This window comes from Manihot esculenta, chromosome 1 (assembly GCF_001659605.2).
Source record: "Manihot esculenta cultivar AM560-2 chromosome 1, M.esculenta_v8, whole genome shotgun sequence".
NCBI lineage: Eukaryota > Viridiplantae > Streptophyta > Magnoliopsida > Malpighiales > Euphorbiaceae > Manihot > Manihot esculenta.
In genome coordinates this window covers 14,320,550-14,335,850 of record NC_035161.2, presented here as the reverse complement: position 1 = coordinate 14,335,850, position 15,301 = coordinate 14,320,550, and positions in this window count along the sequence as shown.

Below are 15,301 nucleotides of genomic sequence, written 5' to 3'. Positions count from 1 at the left end.
CTGTAGGGACCTTCGGCTGCTGAACCCTGCCCCCGAAAGTGCCTGACTTTCGGATCTATAGGGACCTTCGGCCGCCGAACCTGCCGCCGAAAGTCCCCTGCCCAGCCTTCCTTTGCTTGTTTTCTATGCATGTTTTATGATGTTTTAGGGGGTTTATGGGGAGATGTTTAGAGTCATATTAGAGTATGTTTGGTCCCTCATTTGAGTCCACCTGTGTTGGATCGGACCTGAGGAACCGAGGTGATCAGCAGTGAGTTCGCTGTTCCAGAGTCAGCCAGAGGTGAGTAGAACATAACTTCTTTTATTATTCAAGTAATCAACTTTTAAGCATGTTTATGTCTCATGAATACCATTTTATGTAATAGTATGTTTGCATTAGAAATTCACGAATATGACGCATTGCATTATTTACTGTTGATGTGCATGAATATTGGATGACTCACTAGCCCGCGATATGATATAGTAACGACTCGAAAATCGGACCGCTACCGGCGCTAGGATCCAAATCGACTTAAGGCCGCCAGGACTCGTAGCAAGCCTAACATACAACCTGTACACCTGTTTAATCCCATACATGATCAACATATACATAAAAATTTTGAACTTTTTTCATTCATTTACCAAACTCAACCTGTGCATGCACAACTCATAAGCATAACCATCAACCCCACATTGGAGTCCTCACCAATGCTCCAATGGGGTAACATACATATAATAAGTTTGGTTTACATAAACAGTGATAAAACATTTTATAGATCATGTACAAAGGGATTAATTAACATACTAGGGTCAAGCACATCTCTAAACCTCAATATTCGTCATTACATTACATTACAATACATTACAACATCCTCATGTCCACAGCTAACTATTACATAAAACATAACTTTACTCTTCTTGACCTCCCGGCCTATCCCGTACCTGCATACCTGGGGGATTAGGGAAATGGGGTGAGCTACTAGAGCCCAGTGAGCAGAATAATAAAACATTTAATTTAAAACACATGATCTCATGGAATGCATCACATCATAAACAAATCACAATCAAGGATGGTTTTGTCACCAATAGTCCTCTAGATATCCAATAGTGCCAGGGGCATAGAATGGGCCTCGTCCTGGTCTTTCTCTTAACATAACATACATAACATAATATTCCTATAATGCCAGGAGCGTAGAATGGGCCTCGACCTAGTCTTTCTCTTAACATAGTGCCAGGGGCGTAGAATGGGCCTCGACCTGGACTTCCATACCATACCATATCACATCATGTCATCATCATCTCATATCATACGAGGACTAAAGGATCATCCAATACTCATCCACATCATCATCATATTAGGCAATGCAACATATTCGTGAATTTTAATGCAAACAACCTAATTTATCTCATGGCATTCGTGATGCATGAACATGCTCAAAATCTGATTTATTTACTTTGAAACATAAAGAGTTATTCCACTCACCTCAGGCTAGCTCTGACAAGACACTGAAGCAGCTGTCTCACTGCTGGGGTCCTCGGTTCCTCGGGTCCGAACCTACACAGGTGGACCCAATTGAGGGACCAAACATACATGAACATGACTCTAAAATACTCCCCAAAAACCCCCTAAAACACCTTAAAACAATCATAGAAATCATGCAAAGGAAGGCTGAACAGGGCACTTTCGGCGGCAGGTTCAGCGGCCGAAAGTCCCTCCAGAGACGAAAGTCAGGCACCTTCGGCGGCACTTTCTACGGCCGAATGTTCCTTCTAGAGACGAAACTCTTGCATGTTCGGCGGCACCTTCGGCGGCCGAAACTCCTTTCCAAAGCTAAAAGTTCACTTTCGGGGGCAGGGTTCGGCAGCCAAAGGCCTGCCTCCACAGGCAGGTTCGGCGGCTGAAAATCCCTTCGGGTGCCGAACTTGAGTTCTTCCAAAGGGCAGAACTCAGCCTCCATAATGTACATTTGTCTCCCAAACCATCCAACTCAAAACCAACACTTCCAAAACCTGCATACATATTTCCATATGCACATAGGGGCCTCAAACTAACCTAAACCCTAACCAAAACACATCAAACAAACATACACAACATACATTGCTCAAAAACTCAACATTAACCTAAACATGCATTTTTACCCCACAAATGTTATAAAACTTGTTTAAAACATGGAATGAGCTAAAGATCTACTCTTACCTCTTGAGGATCGAGAGGAGAGGCGATCCAACTCGGAGATGGGGGAGATCGAGCTCTTGGGGTCTCCAAGTTACCAACTTCACTCTTTTTGCTCAAATATCTTCAAACCAAGATAAAACTAGTTAAAACTCGAAAGATTAGGAAAGACATCAAAAATCAACCATGGGAGAGCATAGACTCACCGTTGGCCGAAAATGGGGAGAAAGCTCGCCCGTTGTGGCCATGGAGCCCTTATATAGGGGCTGGCCAGACCACCTTCGGCAGCCTAAAGTGCCTCCAAAACTCATGCAAGTTCGGCGGCCGAACCTGAGCCACTTTTGGAAGCCTAACTTGCCCCCCTAAACTATCCCATGTTCGGCGGCCGAAGAACTTGAGGTTCGGTGGCCGAACCTGGAAATGCCGCCATGGTCTTTTTCATTCAAATTTCAATTTCTTTCTTACTTAAAATCATAAAACACATTAAAACATTTTATGAAAACATGATTTTACCCCTCTAGAGGTCTCCGATATCCGAGATCCCACCGGACGGTAGGAATTCCGATACCGGAGTCTAGCCGGGTATTACATTCTCCTCCCCTTAAGAATATTCGTCCCCGAATGTTCACCAAACAACTCATGCATAGCATACAACATATCATACACATAAAACACATATAAAACTAACCTTAGAAGAGATGAGGTTATTGCTGGAGCATGGACTCCCGTGTCTCCCAGGTACATTCTTCGATGTTGTGGTGATTCCAAAGGACTTTCACCATCGGGATCTCCTTGTTTCTCAACTTTCTGATCTGGGTGTCTAGAATCCGTACTGGCTGCTCAACATAGGTGAGATCTTCTTGGATCTCCACATCAGGCTCACTAAGAACCTTGCCCGGATCTGACACGAACTTTCTTAACAGGGAAACATGGAAAACCGGATGGATTCTCTCCATTGAAGCAGGTAAATCTAGCTTATACGATACATTCCCGATCTTTTGCAAGATTTCAAAGGGTCCGATGTATCGTGGAGCTAGCTTACCTTTCTTCCCGAACCGAATCACCCCTTTCATAGGAGACACCTTGAGCAACACCAAATCCCCCTCCTGAAATTCTACTTGCCTTCTGCGGATATCTGCATAACTCTTCTGCCTGCTCGCAGCAGTCTTGATCCTTTCTCTAATTATGGGCACCACTCTGCTGGTGATCTCTACTAGTTCAGGCCCTGCCAAGGCATTTTCTCCAACTTCCTCCCAACAGACAGGCGACCTGCACTTCCTTCCATACAAAGCTTCATATGGAGCCATCCCTATGCTAGCATGATGACTGTTATTGTAAGCAAACTCCACCAAAGGTAGATGCTGCCTCCAAGAACCGCCAAAATCTAGCACACACATTCTGAGCATATCCTCTATTGTCTGGATGGTCCTCTTTGATTGTCCGTCCGTCTGTGGATGGAAAGCAGTGCTAAAATCCAACCTGGTACCCATAGCATTCTGCAGACTCCGCCAAAACCTGGAGGTGAACTGGGGTCCTCTGTCAGACACTATTGAAACAGGAACCCCATGTAACCTGACAACCTCATCAACATACACCTGCGCCAACTTGTCCACAGAGTAGTTACTCCTAACAGGAATGAAGTGAGCAGATTTGGTCAGTCTGTCCACAATCACCCATATGGAGTCCAATCTGTTGGACGTTGCCGGTAACCCCACTACGAAGTCCATAGCTATATTCTCCCATTTCCACTCTGGAATAGGTAGTGGGTTGAGCATTCCAGCCAGCTTCTGATGTTCCAGCTTCACCCTCTGACATACTTCGCAAGCTGACACAAATTGTGTCAATTCTCTTTTCATAGCTGGCCACCAATAAACTCTTTTCAGATCTTGATACATTTTGGTGGCTCCAGGGTGAACACTGTATCTGGCATTATGAGCTTCCCTCATAATGTCTCTCTCCAGACCCACATCATCTGGTACACACAATCTATTCCCATAGTGGAGGATCCTCTTGCTGTCAAATCTGAACTCATCATTTTTGCCTGACTGAACAGTCCTGGCAATCTTCACTAACTCTGGGTCCTCGTGCTGTTTCTGAGCTACCTACTCCAGAAACATGGGCGTCACTCTCATCTGGGCTACCATAGCACCTGTACCAGACAACTCCAACTGTAAACCTTCATTAATGAGCTCGAAGAACTACCTCACCACTGGTCTTCTCTCTGCCGAAATATGGGACAAACTGCCAAGTGATTTCCGGCTTAAGGCGTCTGCCACAACATTCGCCTTACCCGGATGGTACTGAATCTTACAATCGTAGTCACTAAGCAGCTCTACCCATCTTCTCTGCCTCAGATTCAATTCTCTCTAACTCAAGATGTACTGCAGGCTTTTATGATCTGTGAAGATCTCACATTTTACCCCATAGAGGTAATGCCTCCACATCTTGAGTGTAAAGATTACCGCTGCCATTTCTAGGTCATGTGTAGGGTAATTCAACTCGTACTTCTTCAGCTGTCTAGAAGCATAAGCAATCACCCTTTCATTCTGCATCAGCACACAACCCAGTCCCACACGGGATGTATCACAGAAAACCGTGAAGTCTTCATTACTAGTTGGCAGAGCTAACACCGGTGCCGACGTCAACCTCTTCTTTAGCTCTTCAAAGCTTTCTTCACACTAGTCAGTCCACACAAACCTCTGATTCTTCTTAGTCAGTCTGGTCATAGGAGCTGCAATCTTAGAGAAGTCCTGAACGAACCTCCTGTAGTAACCTGCCAAACCCAATAAGCTCTTGATCTCTGTCACTGTAGTGGGTCTAGGCCAGTTAGCTACGGCTTCCACCTTCTTGGGGTCCACCTCTATTCCATTTTCTGACACAACATGCCTCAAGAATGAAATACTCACCAACCAGAACTCACACTTGGAGAAGCCGTGTTCCCCCAAGGTCTGCAGAACTAACCTCGGATGATGGGCATGCTCCTCTGCATTCCTGGAGTACACTAAGATATCATCTATGAAGACAATAACAAAGTGATCCAGATACTGACTGAAAACTCTGTTCATGAGATCCATGAATGCTGCAGGGGCATTGGTTAACCCGAACGGCATCACAAGGAACTCATAGTGCCCATATCTGGTTCTGAACGCCATCTTCGGCACATCCTCTTCTCTTATCCTCAGTTGATGGTACCCGGATCTCAGATCTATCTTGGAGAAACAACCTGCTCCTGCTAGCTGGTCGAATAGATCGTCGATCCTTGGCAACGGGTACTTATTCTTGGTAGTGACCTTGTTCAACTGCCTGTAGTCGATACAAAGTCTGAGGGATCCATCCTTCTTTCTCACAAACAGCACTGGAGCACCCCAAGGTGAGGTACTCGGTCGGATGAAGCCCTTATCTACCAACTCTTGCAACAGCTCTTTAAGCTCCTTCAATTCAGCTGGTGCCATCCTGTAGGGAGGGATAGAGATCGGTCTGGTTCCAGGCATCAACTCTATTTCGAACTCTATCTCCCTAGTAGGTGGTAAACCTGGCAGCTCGTCTGGGAAGACGTCTAAAAACTCTCTGACCACGGGCACTGAGGCGGGCTCTCTGACATGACTATCCAGCTCTCTCACATGAGCTAGAAAACCCTGACAACCCCTCCTGAGCAGCCTATAAGCCTGTAGGGCTGATATCAAACCTCTAGGTGTACCCCTCTTGTCTCCTCTAAAGACAACCTCTGACCCATCCTGACCTCTGAACCTGACTACCTTGTCTCTGCAATCCAAGGTAGCACCATGGGTAGATAGCCAATCCATCCCTAGAATGACGTCAAAATCTGTCAAATCTAGAACCACAAGGTCGGCTGAAAGACATCTCCCCTCAACAAAAACTGGACTACACTGGCAGACTGACTCTGCCACTGACGGGTCACACTTGGGTCCACTGACCCATAGGGGACACTCTAATCCAGAGACCATCAAACCCAACCTCTCGACGGCTCTCGGAGCAATGAAAGAATGAGATGCACCAGGGTCCATTAAGGCATAAACATCTGAACAACCAATGATGAGATTATCTGACACCACAGTGTTTGATGCATTTGCCTCCTACTGAGTCATCGTGAAGATCCGTGCTGGAGCTGATGGACCTTCACCCCTGAAACCCGCTGAAGAAGAGACTGACCCTCTCCCTCTGCCTCTGCCACTAGCCTGAGTCGCGGCTGGAGCTGCTGGCTGAGCCACACTACCCGAAGCTGTCTGCTGGGACTATGCCACAAAAGCTGCTCTAGGACACTCCCGTGCCATGTGTCCCTCCTGCCCACATCTGAAGCAGGCTGTCGTCCCAAACCGACATACTCCTTTGTGTGGCTTCCCACACTTCATACATACTGCATTATCTGCACCTGAGCTCGAGCCACTTTCTAATCCCAGACCTGACTTGATCTTGTTCCAGAACTTGTTCTTCTTAGACTTGGCCTTACCCCACTTTTTACTGCCTGAAGCTGCTGCACTCAGAGAAGAAGGGTCTAACCTTCCCCCACCTGGGGTCTTGGAACCAGAGGGTTGTGCCACTGACTGCTTAACTGTTCCCTGAATGATGGCACTAGCCTCCATTTTCCGGGCCATATCTACTATGGCATGGAAGCTCTCCCTATCTGCTGATTGGATTAAGGAGGAATACCTAGAATGAAGCTTCATGATATACCTCCTAGCCTTCTTCTGATCTGTATCAAGGGTCTGCCCTGCAAATGGCAACAGCTCTAAGAACCTGTCTGTGAACTCCTCTACACTCATATCCTCTATCTGCCTCAACTGCTCAAATTCGATCATCTTTAACTCCCTTGAACTGTCAGGGAAAGCCCATCCTGCAAACTCATTAGCAAACTCTTCCCATGATAGGCTATCCAATCTCAGGTTCACATAGTTTTTGAACCACTCTCGGGCCTTCTTGCACTTCCGTGTGAACCCAGCCATCTAAATGGCTCTACTGTCATCAGCTCCTATCTCATCTGTAATCATCTTGACCCTCCCAAGATACTCAAACGGGTCATCACCTGTTTCATACTGGGGAGCACCCAGCTTCATGTAATCGGTCATCTTGACCTTGCTCCCTCCAGATGAGCTAGGTTTAGGTACTTGGGTTTCTGGGACAGTAGGTTTTGCTGGTGGTGGAGGAGGTGCAACATCCCCTGGGTTAGGGTTTGCTGTACCTGGGTAGAAAGATGGGGGTGGGTACATAGGGTACTGTGGGTATGGTGGGTAGAAAGGTGGGTATGGCATGTGAGAGTGATAAGGGTTAAAGCTGGGGTAATCCGATGTAGCTCCCATCGAATACCCGGGATTCTATGAAAAGGGTGGGTACTGGAGTGGCTGAACAAATCCCGAGGCCTGAGTGCCTCCCTGAGACTCTCCCATGCCCTCTTTAGACATACTCACTCCAAGACTGCCATCCCTCCTCTGGTCCACATCCATATCATTCCCCACATCTTCCGACATTCCACCTTGCACTGTTCCTCTTCTGCTCACATCAAAAGACCTTCTAGGGTCCCTTGATGTTCTCTCCCTGCTAGACCTACAGGACATTGCCCTAGGCAATGCAGGAGGATGGGCATCCGTGCCCTCGTCCTGAGGTGGTATTCTAGTCAATCGTGCAGATCGACGAGTTCCTCTCATCTTGCTTACTGAAAAACAACACACATCACATAAGACATTAGCATCAAATGGTTCATGTGCAAACACATGAACCCGCATACATCCATCACATACATAGCATATCATCAATGCACATGCATAAAATCATGGCATTTCACATCATCATTTCAAGACAGGATTCTACATCCTATCCTAGTGGACATGATTTTCCTATTGTGCTTGACCTTCTAGAACATCTATGAGCCCGACACTCTAGGTCCGACCATATGAACCTAGGGCTCTGATACAAATCTATAACGACTCGAAAATCGGACCGCTACCGGCGCTAGGATCCAGATCGGCTTAAGGCCGCCGGGACCCGTAGCAAGCCTAACATACAACCTGTACACCTGTTTAATCCCATACATGATCAACATATACATTAAAATTTTGAACTTTTCTCATTCATTTACCAAACTCAACCTGTACATGCACAACTCATAAGCATAACCATCAACCCCACATTGGAGTCCTCACCAATGCTCCAATGGGGTAACATACATATAATAAGTTTGGTTTACATAAATAGTGATAAAACATTTTATAGATCATGTACAAAGGGATTAACTAACATACTAGGGTCAAACACATCTCTAAACCTCAATACTCGTCATTACATTACATTACTATACATTACATCATCCTCATGTCCACAGCTAACTATTACATAAAACATAACTTTACTCTTCTTGACCTCCCGGCCTATCCCGTACCTGCATACCTGGGGGATTAGGGAAATGGGGTGAGCTACTAGAGCCCAGTGAGCAGAATAATAAAACATTTAATTTAAAACACATGATCTCATGGAATGCATCACATCACAAACAAATCACAATCAAGGATGGTTTTGTCACCAATAGTCCTCTACATATCCAATAGTGCTAGGGGAGTAGAATGGGTCTCGTCCTGGTCTTTCTCTTAACATAACATACATAACATAACATTCCTATAATGCCAGGGGCATAGAATGGGCCTCGACATGGTCTTTCTCTTAACATAGTGCCAGGGGCGTAGAATGGGCCTCGACCTGGACTTCCATACGATACCATATCACATCATGTCATCATCATCTCATATCATACGAGGACTAAAGGATCATCCAATACTCATCCACATCATCATCATATTAGGAAATGCAACATATTCGTGAATTCTAATGCAAACAACCTAATTTATCTCATGGCATTCGTGATGCATGAACATGCTCAAAATCTGATTTATTTACTTTGAAACATAAAGAGTTATTCCACTCACCTCAGGCTAGCTCTAACAAGACACTGAAGCAGCTGTCTCACTGCTGGGGTCCTCGGTTCCTCGGGTCCGAACCTACACAGGTGGACTCAATTGAGGGACCAAACATACATGAACATGACTCTAAAATACTCCCCAAAAACCCCCTAAAACACCTTAAAAAAATCATAGAAATCATCCAAAGGAAGGCTAAACAGGGCACTTTCGGCGGCAGGTTCGACTGCCGAAAGTCCCTCCAGAGACGAAAGTCAGGCACCTTCGGCGGCACTTTCGGCGGCCGAAGGTTCCTTCCAGAGACGAAACTCATGCATGTTTGGCGGCACCTTCGGCAGCCGAAACTCCATTCCAGAGCCGAAAGTCCACTTTCGGGGGCAGAGTTCGGCGGCCGAAAATCCCTTCGGCTGCCGAACCTGAGTTCTTCCAAAGGGCAGAACTCAGCCTCCACAATGCACATTTATCTCCCAAACCATCCAACTCAAAACCAACACTTCCAAAACATGCATACATACTTCCATACGCTCATAGGGGCCTCAAACTAACCTAAACCCCAACCAAAACACATCAAACAAACATACACAACATACATTGCTCAAAAACTCAACATTAACCTAAACATGCATTTCTACCCCACAAATCTTATAAAACTTGTTTAAAACATGGAATGAGCTAAAGATCTACTCTTACCTCTTGAAGATCGAGAGAAGAGACGATCCAACTCGAAGATGGGAGAGATCGAGCTCCTGGGGTCTCCAAGTTACCAACTTCACTCTTTTTGCTCAAATATCTTCAAACCAAGATAAAACTAATTAAAACTCAAAAGATTTGAGGAAATACATCAAAAATCAACCATAGGAGAGCATGGACTCACCGTTGGCCTAAAATGGGGAGAAAGCTCGCCCGTTTCGGCCATGGAGCCCTTATATAGGGGCTGGCCAGACTACCTTCGGCAGCCTAAAGTGCCTCCAAAACTCATGCAAGTTCGGCGGCCGAACATGGGGTTCGGCGGCCGAACCTGAGCCACTTTCGGAAGCCTAACTTGCCCCCCTAAACTATCCCATGTTCGGCGGCCGAACCTGGAAATGCCTCCATGGTCTTTTTCATTCAAATTTCAATTTCTTTCTTACTTAAAATCATAAAACACATTAAAACATTTTATGAAAACATGATTTTACCCCTCTAGAGGTCTCCGACATCCGAGATCCCACCGGACGGTAGGAATTCCAACACCGGAGTCTAGCCGGGTATTACAGATATGATACGGAAAGACCAGGGTTTCCCATTCTACGCCCCTGGCACGATTTAAGGGAAAGACCAGGGTTGCCCATTCTATGCCCATGGCACAGTTGGACATGTTATGTTATATTTAAGAGGAAGTCCTAAGGAGCTCCATCGAGGGCCGGGCATTAATTGGACATGTAGAGGGTTACTGGTGACAAGTCCATCCTTGATGTGAATTGTTTGTGTTGTGCTGCATTTCATGATGGCATATGTTTATAAACTGTTTTTACTATTTTTCTCACTGGGCTTTAGTAGCTCACCCCTTTCCCCTAACCCCTAGGTTTGTAGGAGCACAAGTAGCTGTGGGAGAGTCATCAGAGTTTTGGTATAGTATGATGTAATAGATTAGTAGTGGACATGTAATGTATTGTGGATAGTATTGTGCTTGGCCCTATTGATAGATTGTAATCCCTTTTGTACATGATCTTTATGTAAATGTTTTTAATGATGAGATGTGTTGAACCAAGCTTGATGTATGAGATGTTGACCCTACTAGAGTATTTGATGAGGGCTCTAGTATGGAGTTTTTATGTTTACAGTTATGATGCATGCACAGATCAAGCTTGGTATATGAAAAGTTTAAGTTTTTATGAAAATGTATGATCATGTATGGGATTTCATCAGGTATAACAGGATGTATGTTAGGCTTGCTATGGGTTCCGGCGACCTTAAGTCGATTTGAACCCTAGCACCGGTAGCGGTCCGATTTCTGGGTCGTTACATTAGAATTGTGCTTTGCCTTAGTTTTTATCATTGTAATCCTTGTTAACATGATCCTTATGTAAAAGTTTTAATTATGAGTTATGTTTGAACCAAGCTTGAGACATGTAATGTTTACCATACTAGAGCATTTGATGAGGGCTCTGGTATGGATTTTATGTTTGCAATATGATGCATGTACAGGTTGAGCTTGGTTTCATGGAATGTTTTGTGATGATGTATGATCATGTATGGAATTTTTATCATGTACACAGAATGTATAGTAGGCTTGTGACAGAGCGGTTGTCGAAGCCGATCAAAATAATCAATTCATTTATCAATAATATAAATACTGTAGATAGTGGTGAAAGGATCGAATCCATAGGGAATTGATACTTACCTATCTTTCTTGTCAAGACCAAATAAACAAACAGAAAATAAATAGACAATGAAAATAAAGTGCAAGTAAAGTAAAAAAAAAGGGGTTTTGAGATTGATTCAATTAATCTAATGATGAAAGCAAATAAATAAAGCAAATAAAAATAAAGAGGAAACAATAATGATAAAAGCTCTAGTTGAAGATTCAGATTCACTTTAGTTGATAGGATTGATCATTGACTCATATGTTCCTTTGTTGATTCAATAAATTGGCCATGGAGATTGAAGAAGCTTCTCACATCCATTGTCTCTTTTTAAGATTAAATCAATTAGGGAAAGTCCTCCAATTAATTACTAATTAACAATTGCAAAAGAACGTCTTTGAGCCTTAGGCCTTTTACAATAGTCAATTGCATAAAGATATAGAGAGAACCAATTCTAGTCACCCACATGCATGGAGACAACACTAGATCATGCGATTTCCTTGGTGATGCACCAAGTGTTCTTATGGTTGAATAAATCAAGCAATTTCGGACTTAAAATCACTCAAACCAACAATATATTACCTTGCAACAAAGAATCAATGGAGATCTTAAATAACAAAGCAATAATGTCCTTAAGCATGAAATCACAAGAATACTGAATAACAAAAGATAAACAATGTAGTCCAAGTCTCTCAATCCACAATACAACTAAAGCTTCACTTGTTCTTCAACTAGAAAAGAGGTTTCAGCCTCTCATGGCTGAAACAAAAACCAAAAATAAAAGAAAAGAAGAAAGGTAGAAGAAGAGATGTGAATTTCGTAGGTGTCTCCCAAGGGGAGCTTAAAGACCATGTAGAGGCTGCTTATGTGTCCTTTTATAGTTGAAAAGTGTTGCCCTAGGTTATACTTACTGCCTAAGAGGTATTTTCTGCCCAAGATGTGTCTGAAAAGGAAAGAATCACGTTTTTCGACTTCAGAAGAAAGGCTGCGCGAAAATGCTCTGCGGAAGGAAGTTGGTGCGCGCGATTTGGTCTCAGAAAGCGAAGGAGGCGCAGATTGTGCTTCCTAAATAAGTTTAGATGCTGACCTTACTTCCTAATTAGTGTAGAGGCTGCCCATATTGTTGCAGAAGAGGAAAGAATCGGACTGCAAGCTCTTCAGAAGGCAGTTGCGCGCGGATGGCTTTCAAAATAGGAAAGGAGCATACCTTGTGCTTGAAAGGAGGAAAGAATCATGCATTAATGCTTCCAGAAGAGGAAGGAGTCGTGGCTGGAGCTTCAGAAGGAAAGAGACACATTCCAAGGCTTTCAGAAGAGGAAGGACGCACGGATCGTGCTTCCAGAAGAGGTGGCGCGCGCATGGATTGCAGAATAGGCAGGAGAATGCAGTCATTAATGTGCAGAAGTGGAAAGATATCTGTCCAGTCTTTCCTTTTTAGGTAAAGCCTTCGTTTGAATTTTGAATGCTGAATGCAGAAGAGGAAGAGCATCTCCTTGAGATCTTACTGCCTAAACAGGAAGATATGACTGCTGCAGTACGTGCACATCTTTGAATAAGGAAAGAAAGATCTGCGATTCGAAATTCAAAAAATTTCCTGACTGAGCTTTCCTTATTTGCTTTTGTCTCTGCACTTTCCTCATTTGAAGACTTTCCTTTTCTGAAAACCTGCCTTATTTGAAAACTTTCCTTTCTTGGCACATGTTCTAAATAAGGCAGGAAAGATTCTGCAGTTCAAATTTCGGACAGTTTGCTGACTGTGCTTTCTGACTCTTTCCTTATTTGGCACTTTCCATATATGAAGACTTTCCTTATTTGGAACTTTCCATATATGAAAACTTTCCTTTTCTGGAACTTTCCATATTTGGCACTTTTTGGCAGTTTTAAGAGCATTTTCTCCAGATTGTCTCTTTACACCTAATATCTGCAAAACATGATTAAAACCACAAAATTAGGTAGAAAAGGTGTAAATAAACATCAATAATATCATGATAATATGGACTAAATTATGCTCTGTCAGCTTGCTACGGGCTCCGGCGATCTTAAGTCGATCTGAACCCTAGTGCCGATAGCGGTCCGGTTTCCAGGTCGTTACAAACCTCCTATCTATAGTGGAAAATATGATAATAGAGAGGTAATCTAACCTCTCACCCACAACTAAAAATCTCAGAACTCTCTATTAAGTGTAACTCATTTTTATTTTATAATCACTATAACCTGGTATTTAGATAATTAGTCTATCTCTAAAATTACATCAAACTCTCTAAAAAGTAACTCTACCAAATCACTAGAAAGGTGTAACCTTGTACACATATAGGAGATTCTCTATAAATTCTATTCAATTACAAGATGTGCTAAGGGATTGATCACTACTACATCATGTTCTAAGGGTTCTACTTGAATTCCCTTCTCACTAGTGATGGGTATGTTAATGTATGAATGCATAGAACTAGGACCAACTAACGCATACATAAATTTACCAAAGATGGAAAATTTACTAGCTATGGCATTTGCTTTGTTCTAGTCTTCCTTTGTGCGAATAGTATATGCTCTAGCATGTACTCTAGTGTTTGGTCTGTCTATTGTCTTTAATACTCTCTGACTCGGAGTACCGCTAGTGATGCGAATATGGGAGATAAGCACGTAAGCAATGGAATGGACGCAAATATCACATTACCTCCTGGACCAATAACAAGGGCACGTGCAAAGAAAATCAAAGTATCGCTTCAAAACTTAGCAAAATAAATTGTTCAAAGGAATAAATGCATGCAAGGAAAAGTCCAAGTTCGCGACACATGAAAATCCATGAGATAAAGTTTTCGTAAACATGATTGAGGCAAAGAAATAATGGAGCTGAAAAAAGAAGCCACATGAGTTGGTTGTAGCACACTATGTTGGACCCAAATTGCACTTAAGCCCATTTTATTATTTTAGTATTTTAGTGTTTTAGTAGACTTACTTTAAGTTAAATAGACCCAATTTAGGTGGTTAAATCCATGTAGCCCATAAGGAGAAAGAGTTCTCCTAGTCCAACTAGGAAAAGGATCTTTATTATAATCCTTGTTAAGGAAGGTTTGGTTGAATGACCAAGAATCCTTCCTATATTGGAATTAATCCTTTTAACACTAGGATTAGGATTTTAGAAGGCTATAAAACCCCCTCTACGTTGCAGCCATGAATTTCAAGTCTTATTTTGTGAACAACATTACCATAGTTATAACTCATTTTGGCATGTACATATACTAACACGTATTCATATATATGCTATGACCTAGAATTGCCTAAACCTTTGCTCTAATACCACTAATTGTAAGACTCTTTACCTTGTCTAAGTGTAGATTGAGTAAGGACTACTACAAGCTACACTTCCTTAGACATTTTCAAATTAAACCATGTATTTAATATAAATAATTATCAAATTATTAGGTGGTTCGTGTACATTTCATGATATGAATAAAGTAAATGTGAAAGATTTTGAACTAAAAATCTTGGCAAAGTTTCTTCTATTTTATCAATATCTCTATTTGTAGAACATATGAAAAAAATATTTATAATGATACTCATATCTGTCATTTGATGTCATATATTATTAGTTAATCAAACATTATAAAATAACATCATTTCTCATTCTCCTAAGGTTCCCGTTATACGTATATGTTCAGCCCCAATTTTTTATGCATGTATAATTATCGCTCTTTAACTTATATAATTTTTACAATAATCTCTACTTAATATGTACATACCAAAATATGATTGTAAAATGACCTAGAGACTTAAACAACTAGCTATAGTAAAAGTCTCGATATCAGATGTTGATCTCTGACCACCTTTGCAGTGATTACTTTATCTATAACCCACGTGAGGTCAAACCAACACGTTGAGCT